Below are 12456 nucleotides of genomic sequence, written 5' to 3' on the forward strand. Positions count from 1 at the left end.
GACCTTAGCAGGTCATTTTTAAAAACTATTTTAAAATACTTTATTTCATTAAATATTTTCCAATTCCAAAAATTAACAATCATTTTTGAAAATTTTGAGTTCCAAATTCTTTCCCTTTCTCCTTCCCTTCTTCCACCCATGAAGAAGGTAAGTCATATGATGTAAATTACACATGTGAAGCCATGCAAAATATATTTACATATTAGTCACTTTGCAAAAGAAAACATGCACATACACACAAAAATGAGGAAAGCAAAGTGTTACAAAATTATGTTTCAATATGTACTCAGAATTCATCAGTTTTTCTCTGGAGGTGGATATTATTTTTCATCATGGGTCTTTTGAAATTATCTTGGATCATTTTCCTGATCAAAGTAGCTGAATCTTTCACAATTGATCATCTTTATAATATTGATGTTGCTTTGTGCATTTTTTCGTGGTTCTGTTCCCTTAAATTTGCATCAGTTCAGCAAGTACTGAGTCCAACAGAAGGTTATAGCTTAAGGTCCTGTATTCTGATGGTGAGGCCCTCAGAAGGACAGTCCATTTTCTATTTAGTCTAATCCCATAATTATTTAGAAAAAGAACAGAGGTTTAAAAGGTAAAATGACTTACCTAAAGTCACACAGATAAATAAGTAGCTGAGCCATGATGCACAGTAAGATATTCTTGAGTCCAAATCTAGGGCTCTTTCTATGGAAGTTGCTTTCTTTCGAATTGCTTCCAAGCCATGTGGTGAGGTGCATAGGACTAGCTCAGGATTCAGGAAGACTTCAGTAAAAATACTTTACAAAACGCATGACCCTGCTGAAAACACCACCTCTTGGTGTCCCAGGCAACTTTCTAAGACTACAAACTGGAGCAAATGAGCTGTGCAGATCTATACAGTAGAAGGAGTTTTTACCACAGGAAGTCCCTGATTGACCATAAGTCAATCACTCAATAAATCAGCAAGTATTAATTAAGTTCATACTGTATATTAGTCACTAGTAATACAAAGACAAGAAGGAAAAAATATTTGCCTTTGACCAAAAAAGGAAAACAATGTATTTCTATATGTTTGTGTAAATGTATGTGACTGTGGAGAGGATTAGCCAAGACATCCCTCCCTGGTTCTGTTGAAATACTCCCTGAAAAGTAAAGGGCAAGTGAAGCAATAGGAAAAAAAAGTTCTATACTCTTGGTTACCCCTTTACGTGGTACAAAAAAATTCTTTGATTAAGTTTGATGGAAGTAGAAAGGAAGTTTGCCTCCTTCATTTGCTAAAGATTAGCCTTACTTGGAAAAAACAGTTTGCCACCACCTCTGGAGATACAGTTGAACAGGACAGCTTTAAAAGGTTGAATCATGGCAGCCTAAAGAAGAGCAAATTATTGAGGAAGAACCTAGCTCTTTAAAATAGATCACATTTCTTCTTTCTTCTTGTACCCCTTCCAGAGGGGAAGAAGTGGGGAGTAGAGAATTCTCTTTCATTTCAACATCTCCTTCCCATCAAATGTGGAACCTTGCACTAGAGCTCTTTGTTCAGTAGAAGACACCAAAACCACTGAAATGGAGACAGTCATTGGAAGTAGCTACCAGGAGAATGAACCCAGAAAGAAGAAAAAACAGACAACTATGGATTTAAGAGAGCATTACTCCCAGATATGTGGGAATCAAGCTTCAGAAAGCAATGTCTTAGGAACATAACTGAGTAACTTGCCCAGCAGAGACACTGACCCCAGGGGAAGCATCATGAGGGCACAATGAAAAGAAAAAAATCTATGATTGACTTGCAGTGATAGAAACATGAGGAATATTGACCACATGTATTTCCCTTGTATATATTTTACTATCAGTCTACTCTGTGTATTCAATCATTCTTTACACTGATTCTTTATGTATTTGTGGACATGGTGCTTCAGGTTTATAGGACAATGTTCCATAATTACTGTTCTTACTAAACAATAAATGTCTTTGCTTTGAGTTAATTGTGTCTTTTGGCTGATTATTTAAGGTATATGTACCATTTAAGACTTGTGAACTATAGTTTAAGGAGTAAGGACCCACAAGTGACTGAGTATAAGCTGGGTATATCCCCAGAGGATACCATATTGGTATAGAACTTTACACATATACATACATATAGGTGTAACACATGTACTCACAAATATATATATGACAAATATAAGTGTATCATACATATATACAAATACATATATATATGTGTGTATTTCAATGAATATTTGAAGAAATTCCAGTTGAGTATGCCTCCCCCTCCCCATTTGTTCCTGTTCATTAACTTATCAAAGTGGTTCCATTCTCTTCAAGTTTTGAAACTATACAAAGTGAGTTATAATAAGGAAAAGACTTTTATTTCCTGGTTTTATTGTACTATCTCAGTTACCTCCCTCTAGCATTTTAGCTTCTAATGTTACTTTTGTTGTAAAAGTAGAAAAATGATACAAAGCAAAAGAAATGATTTATTTCCAGTGATTTTGAAGTCTTTAAACAGAAGCCAAAGGACATATAGTCAGAGCTGATGATTTAATCTCTACTTCAAGTTGAAGGTCATGGCATCATGAAGACCTGGGAGGGAAACAGTTGGCTTTTTGCAAACAAGGCCTGTTTTTCTACATTATGGTTTATAATAATGGCTATCAGCCTCTGGCAAGGCAACAGACTATTGATATGTTGGCTATACAATAAATATTTTTTAAGTTAATGGATGAACATATATATTTATGTATACGTATATAGTGTCATATATATGTATGTATTTGTGTATGAGTGATATATATGAATGGTTGTAGTATATTTCATGATGACCCACAATTCAATTCTATCCAGTTCTTTAAAATACATGGAGTCCTTCTCAAACATGCCACTGTGCAAGGTGCTAAAGTATGCTCTATAAAAGACTCTATATAAGCTCTATAAAAAGCTTAATGAAAACCTCATAAAATAGTAAGGATGGAATAAGATGTACAGACTAGTAAATACAAAACGATGTAAATTTAAAAAAATATGAAAAGTAAAAGTTACTCCTTAGAGTTCAGATGAGTAAAGGATAACTTTTGTCTTAGGAAATCAAGGACAATTACATGGAACAGAGAGGAAATTGAGCTCGACCTTTAAAAATAAGAAAAATTTTAACTGACAGAACCAGGAATATAACTTTTGAGGCATATACAAAGGAATGAAACAAAGAAATGTAAGATGTACTTTAAGAAAAATGAATAGATCAGTTTTATTTCAGTATAGAAAACAAATAGTATGAGATAAGTTCAAAAAAGTAAGTTGCAACCTGAGAGGCTTTGGATGACAGAAAAAGGCTTTTGGATATATTTAAGAGGCAATATGGGCCTTTTGAAGTATAGATTTTATATGATCAGATATTCACATTGGAAAAATAGTACCAACATAAAGGATATATTGAAGGAAAGGAAGAGAGACTGGTAAACCCATTAGACTTTTACTGAAATATTTTAGGCTACATATAGTGAGGGCATAACAAGAGTGGGATAAGTGAAAATGGAAAGGAAGAAACAGTTAAGAGACACTGTGGAGGTAGAATCAACACAATTCAGTATCTAAGGGCAAGGAATAGTGTAACAGTAAGCACATTGACACATCCAGAATGGCCTGCTAGCACAGGTTCTTAGATCTACTTTATTAAAAGGAAAGCAACTTTTGAAGAGTCAACAATCTTCTTTAATCACATTTACCAACAGAGAAAATAAAAGCAGAGAAATACAGACTAACAGACGGTGCTTCTAACTGTCTTAACCATAATCAATACATACATTACAGAGCAATAGATCCAACTTTCTGATCATTATATACATACATACATAGTTACCAGAGAGAGAAGCGCTGACATCTGGGTTTTTGAAGTGTGGGGGGGGGGTGGGTAGGGCTCCTTAATTGCTACTTAGATTCTCATCTGACACAGGAACCTTTTTCTAAGGAGTAAACCCCCAAACCAAAACCTCACCTCAAAGTATATATACTTTTCAGAGCAGGAGGGCATCATCACCTTTCTGACCCAGTGCCTCATTAATCAACAAAAAGTATGGAGCTTCCTACAAAACATGTCTCCTGTTAATGAGCTTCATCTGAGGCCTATTAATGGGGGAGCGGGCATCTTTATCTTGCATTATGAACAGGCAAGGATTTAGAAATAGTTGTGAGATTTCAAGCCCTGAGTGACTGTGAGAATTTGAAATAGAGTACAATTACTTTCAAAGGCTGAGAAGAAGTATAGAAAGACACAAGTCCAGCACACTCTGGACACTTTTATGAAATGATTATGCTTTATTGAGACTTCAGATAATAGCCTAATGTGAATCATGGACCAGCTAAACTAGAAGTTACAATTTTAGAATTTAGATCAGGAATGGACATTGATCCAGTTTCCTTGTTTTACAGATGAGAAAACTGGGACCCAGAGAAATAAAGTGGTTCGTACAACATCGGTCAGCAACACAGTCAGCATTTATTAAATCCCTACTATGAGCCAGGCATTGTACTAGGTGCTGGAAACACAAAAATATCCAAAACGCAGTATTTACATGAATTCACAGTCTACTGAGGGATCCAACATGAAAACAGCTAAGTCATATAAAGACATATAAAGAGTAAGTTGGAGATAATCATCAGATAAAACAAAATAACATTAAGGGGGATAAAGAAAAGCCTCCTATAGAAACTTAGTTGAGACTTGAAGGAATCCAGAGAAGACATGAGGTATAAATGAGGAGAGAAAGCATTTCAGGCATGGAGAACAGACTGTGAAAATGATCCAAGTCAAAAAATGGAGTGACCACACCCATCAGATTAGCTAATGTGACAGACAAGGAAAATGATAAATGTTGGAGAAAAGATGGGAAAATTGGAATACTAATGCATTATCAGGGGACTTGTGAATTGATCCAACCATTCTGGAAAGCAATTTACAACTCTGCCCAAAGGGCAGGTATAAGACTGTGCATATCCTTTGATCCAGCAATACTGCCACTAGATCTGTATCCCAAAAAGATCGCAAAAAAGGGAAAAGGGATATATTTGTTAAAAAATATTTATATCAGTTTCCAGTTCTGGGAGCCAAGATGGCAGAGTGATAGGTAATTGCTATTTCCCTCCCCTTGTTGACCTTGACAAGCCCAGAGAATATCTCCCTGGGAAAAACCCTGGAACAATGGGAGAAGTTGAAAGGAGTAAAAAGACTTAGCACATGAGAGTAGGAAAATTGATAAGGAGGGTTCCTCTTGCTGTGGCTGAAGGTGACCAGTGAAGGATCAGAGCTGTCCCAGACAATCCCACCTCAACAAACCGGGAGAAGATCCTGAAGCCCAGGGGGTGAAGCCAGCAACTGTCAATACTAGGACCCCAGGTATGCCTAGCACCCCAGGGGAATTGGGAAGACACTAGTGGTGAAAACTGAGCTTGCCTATGCTCTAGCTCAGCAGAGGAGACCTCCTGTGGCCAGATCATCCCTCCTCCAAACTTCATGAGCTTGCTCCAGGGTAACTGTGAGGAAAACCCAAAAGGACCTCACCTGACCTTTATTTTCAAACACCAGCCAGATCAGCACCAGGCAAGCTGCAGAATTTTAGTTTCCAGCTGAAAGAACCAGAGGCCACAACATATAAAACCTCAAAGCACAAGAACTGTGGGACACATCTCCATGTCCCACAGATGCAGAGATTTACTATAAAAGTCAGAGAAAGGGTGATTATCATGAGTAAGAAGCAAAGTAGAAAAGAAAAGACCATAGAATCTTTCTATGGGGACAAGGACCAAAACACAAATACCAAAGAGGTCAGCATTGAGACTGTACTCCCATCTGAAATTTCAGAAGGGAATATGAATGGTTAGAAGCACAAAGAACCTTCTTAGAAGAGCTCTGGAATGACTTTAAAACCCAAATTAGAGAAATAGAAGAAAAACTGGTCAATGATTTTAAAAATACAAAAAAAAAAAGAATTCACTTAAGCGAACAACACCTTAAAAAAAGGAAAATTGGACAAATGGAAAAGGAAGTACAAAACCTAACTGGTGAAAATTATTCCTTGAAAGGAATAACTGGACAGATGGAAAAGAAGATGCAAAAGTTAACTGAAGAAAACAATTTGATAAAAAATAAAATTGGACAAGTAGTAGCTAATAAATCTATGACACATCAAGAATCAGTCAAACAGAACTAATGTAAAATATCTAATTGGAAAAACAACTGACCTGGAAAATAGATTCAGGAGAGAAAATCTAAGGATCATTGGTCTACCACAGAGCTATGATGAAAAAAAGAGCCTGGACAATATCATCCAAGAAATCATCAAGGAAAATTGCCCAGAAATTCTAGATCTAGAGGGCAAAATAGTCGTCAAAGGAATCCACCATTCACCTCCTGAAAGGGACCCCAAACTAAAAACACCAAGGAATATCATTGTCAAATTCTAGAACTGTCAAGTGAAGGAGAAACTACTGTAGGCAGTCAGAAAGAAACAATTCAAATATCAAGGAGCTACAGTCAGAATCACACAGGACTTTGTAGCATCTACATTGAAAGAATGAAAGGATTGGAATATGATATTCCATAAGGCAAAGGAGACAGGACTACAGGTGAGGATTGATTACCCCCATCAAAGTGGAGAATAATATTTCAGGCAAGGAGATGGACATTCAATGAAGTAAGGAATTTGTAGACCTTCCTGATGAAAAGGCCAGAACTCAATAGAAAATTTGATCTTTAAACGCAGGTCTCAAGACAGGCATAAAAAGGTAAACAAGAAAAAAAAATAACTTGTTACACAATATGGGCATACTGTTTACATCCCTATAAGGAAAGATGATACTTGTTAATCTTGAGAATTGTACATCTCTTATGAAATGTAAAAGGGATATACCTACATAGTGGAAGTGGATATAAATTTTAAATGATGTGATGATAAAAAAATGTGATTTAAGGATGTGAAGGGATTGTAATAGGAGATGTGAAAATGAAGAGGCAGAAAAAAATAAATTCCATCACAGGAAGAGGCACAAAAATATATTACAGCAGAGGGAAAAGGGGAGGGAGATGAGCATTATTTTGAGAGGTAGTCTCATCTGATTGGATTTCAGGAGAGTACAAGAAACTCACTTAAGTATAGAAATACAATTAGCTCTATAGGCAATAAGAGGGGAAGGAGGAAAGAAAAGGGAGGGGAGGCTAAAAGGGAGGGAAGCAGTAGTAAGGGAAAAGGGGATTAAAAGGGAGGATGACTGAAAGAAGGGAGGGAAGACTGAAGGAAGCAGTGCTTAAAAATTAAAACTGTATTGTGAAGGGGAAGGTAGAAAGGAGAACTAAAAGCATAAAAAACAGGAAAGAAGATGGAGGGAAGGACTATAACTGAATGTGAATGAGATGAACCCTCCCATAAAACAGAGATGGATATCAGAATATATTAAAAACCATAAAACAACAATTTGTTATTTACCAGAAACACATTGGAAACTGGGGGATACACACGGGGTAAAGGTAAAAGGCTGGAGCAGAATGTACTGTGCTTCAGCTAATATAAGAAAACCAGGGGTAGCAATCCTAATCTCAGACAAAGCAAAAGGAGAAATAGATCTAATCAAAAGAGATGAGGAAGAAACTATATTCTCCTAAAAGGAACCATAGACAATGAAGCAATTTCATTATTAAACATATATGTTCCAAATGGTATAGCATCCAGATTCTTAGAGGAGAAGTTAAGAGAGTTACAACAAGAAATAGCAAAACTATACTAGTAGGGGACCTCAACCTCCCTCTCTCTGAACTTAATAAATCAAACCTTAAAATAAACGAGAAAGATGTTAAGGATGTGAATAGAACTCTGGATAAGGCAGATATGATAGATCTCTGGAGAAAATTGAATGGGAATATAAAGGAATATACCTCTTTCTCAGTGGTACTTGGCTCATATACAAAAATTGACTGCGTTCTAGGGCATAAAAACCTCACAATCCAGTGCAGAAAGGCAGAGATAGTCAATGCATCTTTCTCAGATCATAATGCAATAAAACTTATATGTAATCAAAGGTCATGGAAACATAAACCAAAAAGTAATTGGAAACTAAACAATCTAATCCTAAAGAATGAGTGGGTTAAGCAAGAAATTATAGAAACAATCAACAACTTCATTCAAGAGAATGACAATAATGAGACAACCCATCAAATTTTATAAGATACTGCAGAAGCAGTTCTTAGGGGAAGTTTCGTATCTTTAAGTAACTACATGAATAAAATAGAGAAAAAGGAGATCAATGAATTGGGCATGCAGCTGAAAAAGCTCCAAAAAGAACAAATTGAAAATCCCCAAGTAAATACCAAATTAGAAATACTGAAAACCAAAGGAGAGATTAATAAGATTGCAATAAAGAAAACTGTAGAACTACTAAATAAAGCTAGGATTTGGTCTTATGAAAAAACCATGAAATTGATAAACCTTTGGTCGATTTGCTTTAAAAAAAGAAAGAAAACCAAATCACCCATATCAAAAATGAAAAGGGTAATATCGTCTCCAATGAGGAAGAAATTAAAACAATAATAAGAAATTCCTTTGTCCAACTGTATGCCAATAAATTCGACAATCTAAATGAGATGGATGGTTATTTTAAAAGATAAAAATTGCCCAGAGTAACATAAGAGGAATTTGAATGCTTAAATAACCCCATTTCAGAAAAACAAAATGAACAAGCTATCAATGAACTCCCTAAGGAAAAAATCTCCAGGGCCACATAGATTTACAAGTGAATTCTATCAAACATTTAAAGAACAGCTAATTCCAATACTATATAGACTATTTGGTAAAATTTGCAAAAAGGAGTCCTTCCAAATTCTTTTTATGATACAAATATGGTTTTGATACCTAAACCAGGAAGATCCAAAACAGAGAAAGAAAATTATAGACCAATTTCCCTAATGACTATAGATGCAAAAATTTTAAATAAGATTTTAGCAAAAAGAATACAACAACTTATCAAGAGAATAATATGTGATGATCAGGTAAGATTTATACCAGGAATGCAGAGCTGTTTCAATATTAGAAAAATTATTAACATTATTTATATCAACAACAAAACTAAGAGAAACCAAATGATTATCTCTATAGATGCAGAAAAAGCTTTTGACAAAATACATCACCCATTCCTATTGAAAGCACGGGAGAACATAGGAATAAATGGAACTTTTCATAAAATAATAAGCAGTATCTACCTAAAACCTTCAACAAGAATTATATGCAATGGGGATAAGCTAGTCACATTTCCAGTAATATCAGGGGTGAAACAAGGATGTCCACTATCACCACTATTACTCAATATGGTACTAGAAATGTTAGCTGTAGCAATAAGAAAAGAAAAATAAATTGAAGGAATTAGAATAGGCAAAAAAATAGCTAAGTTATCACCTTTTGCAGATGATATGATAATATACTTAGAGAATCCCGGAGAATCAAGTAAAAAACTATTTCAAATAACAAAAAACTTTGGCAAAGTTGCATATTACAAAATAAATCCACACAAATCTTCTGCATTTCTAGATATTACTAAGAAAGCCCAACAGCAAGAGATAGAAAAAGAAATCCCATTTAAAGCTACAGTAGACCCTATAAATTATTTGGGAGTCTACCCGCCAAAATAAATCCAGGGACTATATGAACACACTTACAAAACACTTTTTTTCACAAATTAAGTCAGATCTAAGTAAGTGGAAAAACATCAGTTACTTGTGCATGGACTGAGCCAATATAATAAAAATGACAATTCTACCTAAATTAATTTACTTATTCAGTGCCATACCAATCAAATCATCAGATAATTATTTTGTAGAGATAGAAAAAAATGTATCAAAATTCATCTGGAAGAACAAAAGGTCCAGAATATCAAGGGAACTAATGAAAAGAAATGCTAGGAAAGGTGACCTAGCTCTACCACATCTCAAATTGTATTATAAAGAGGCAATTATCAAAACCACTGGTACTGACTAAGAAACAGAAGGGTAGAACAGTGGAATAGGTTAGGTACCCAAGACCCAGTAGTCAATGAATATAGCACTCTACTGTTTGGTAAACCCAAGGACCCCAGCTTCAGGGATAAGAACTCACTGTTCAACAAAAATTACTGGGAAAACTGGATGATAGTGTGGTGGAAACTAGGTATAGACCAATGCCTGACACCATTCACAAGAATAAAGTCCAAATGGGTACATGATCTAAGTATGAAGATTGATACTATGAACAAATTAGTGGAGCACGGAATAGTGTATTTATCAGATTTTTGGAGAGGGGAAGAATTTTTGACTAAACAAGAGATACAAAACATTATGAAGTGCAAAATGGATAATTTTGATTACAATAAATTGAAAAGTTTTTGCACAACCAAACCCAATGTAACCAAGATTAAGAGGAAAGCAGAAAACTGGGAAAGAATTTCTGCAACTAGTGTCTATTATAAAGGCCTCATATCTAAAATATATAGAGAACTGAGTCAAATGTACAAGAATACAAGTCATTTCCCAATTGATAAATGGTCAAAGGATATGAAAAGGAAGCTTTCAGAGGAAGAAATCAAAGCTACCTATAATCATATGAAAAAATGCTCTAAATCACTATTGATTATAGAGATACAAATCAAAACAACTGTGAGATACCACATCACATCTATCAAATTTGTAACATGACAAAACAGGAAGATGATAAATGTTGGAGAAGATGTGGGAGAGTTGGAACATTAATTCGTTGTTGGTGGAGCTGTGAGCTTATCCAATCATTCTGGAGACCAGTTCAGAACTAGGCTCAAAGGGCTACAAAAATGTGCATACCCTTTGACCCAGCAATACCACTTCTAGGACTGTATCCCAAAGAGATCATAAAAATGGGAAAGGGTCCCACATGTACAAAAATATTTATAGCAGCACTCTATGTAGTTGCCAAAAACTGGAAGTCAAGGGGATGTCCATCAATTGGGGAATGGCTGAATAAATTATGGTATATGAATGTAATGGAGTACTATTGTGCCATAAGAAATGATGAACATGAAGACTTCAGAGAGGCCTGGAAAGATTTATATGAACTGATGTTGAGTGAAAGGAGCAGAACTAGAACTGTATACACAGCAACAACCACAGTGTGCCCAAATTTTTTCTGGTAGACTTAGAACTTCAGTGCAATGCAAGGACTTAAAAATTTCCTAATGTTCTTCTAAGGCAGAATGCTTTCCACATCCAGAGAAAGAACTATGGAATTAAATCGCAGAATGTAGCAGATCATTTGCTTTTTTATTACATGTTGATTTGTTTTATGATTACTCCCATTCATTTTAATTCTTCTATACATCATGATTAAGGTGAAAATGTATTTAATGGGAATGTATGTGTAGAAAGTATATAAAATTGTATGCCATCTGAGGACATATGGGGGGGAGGGGCAAGGCAGGTGAGAAGGAGGTGGAGGGAGGAGAAAAAAAATCTAAGTTGTATGGAAGTGATTGTAGAACATTGAATACAAATAAAATAATGTAGTTAAAATATTTATTGCAGTTCTTTTTATGGTGGCAAAAAATTTGAAATTGAGGGCATACCCATCAATTGGGGAATGGCTGAACAAGTTGTGGTATATGGTAATGGAATACTACAAGCTACAAGAAATGATGAGCAGGCAGATTTCAGAAAAAAATCCTGGAAAGAATTACATGAACTGATGCTGAGTCAAGTGAGCAGAATCAGGAGAGCACTACATAGCAACAACATAGTATAATGATTAACTATGTTAGACTTAGCTCTTCTCAGCAATACAATGACCCAAAACAAATCCAAAAGATTCATGATGGAAAATGCTATTCACATTCAGAGAAAGAACTATGGAGTCTAAATGCAGATAGAAGCATATTATTTTCAGTTTTTTCTTTCTTTTTCATGGTTTTTCCCTTTTGTTTTGAATCTTCTTTTACATGAATAATATGAAAATATGTCTAGCATAATTGTACATGATTGTACATGTATAGCCTAAGGGCAACTAGGTGGCGCAGTGGATAAAACACCAGTGCGAGAGTCAGGAGTACCTGAGTTCAAATCTCACACTTGACATTCACTAACTGTGTGACCTTGGGCAAGTCACTTAACCCAAATTGCCTCATCCTGGGTCATCTCCATTCATCCTGATGAATATCTGGTCACTGGATTCAGATGGCTCTGGAGGAGAAGTGAGTCTGGTGACCTGCACAGCCCTCCCTCACTCAAAATAAAGTCAAGTGCAAGTCATGTCATCATTTCTCTGATGGAATGGTCTTCTTCAACAATGAAGGATGAACACACACACACATACACACACACACACACACACACACACACACACACAGCCTAAATCAGATTGCTTGCTGTCTTGGGGAGAGGGAGAATAGAGAGAAGACTTTAGAACTCAAAATTTTACAAAAATGAATGTTGAAAAC

At 35.5% G+C, this 12456-nt stretch overlaps 1 long non-coding RNA gene across 3 annotated transcripts in view; it reads left to right on the forward strand.

Moving 5' to 3' along the window:
- The window catches only part of LOC140505729 (uncharacterized), a 147637-nt gene that overhangs the window by 68368 nt on the left and 66813 nt on the right, over window positions 1-12456 (forward strand). Inside the window, exon 4 of one of the 3 annotated variants that reach the window (XR_011967637.1) lies at window positions 1438-2039. The exons of the other annotated variants lie outside the window; for them this stretch is intronic. This is a non-coding gene — a long non-coding RNA (uncharacterized lncRNA). Of the gene's footprint in view, window positions 1-1437; window positions 2040-12456 lie in introns of those variants that run through there. 3 annotated transcript variants of the gene reach the window in all.

Source organism: Notamacropus eugenii, chromosome 5, assembly GCF_028372415.1.
Source record: "Notamacropus eugenii isolate mMacEug1 chromosome 5, mMacEug1.pri_v2, whole genome shotgun sequence".
Lineage (NCBI taxonomy): Eukaryota > Metazoa > Chordata > Mammalia > Diprotodontia > Macropodidae > Notamacropus > Notamacropus eugenii.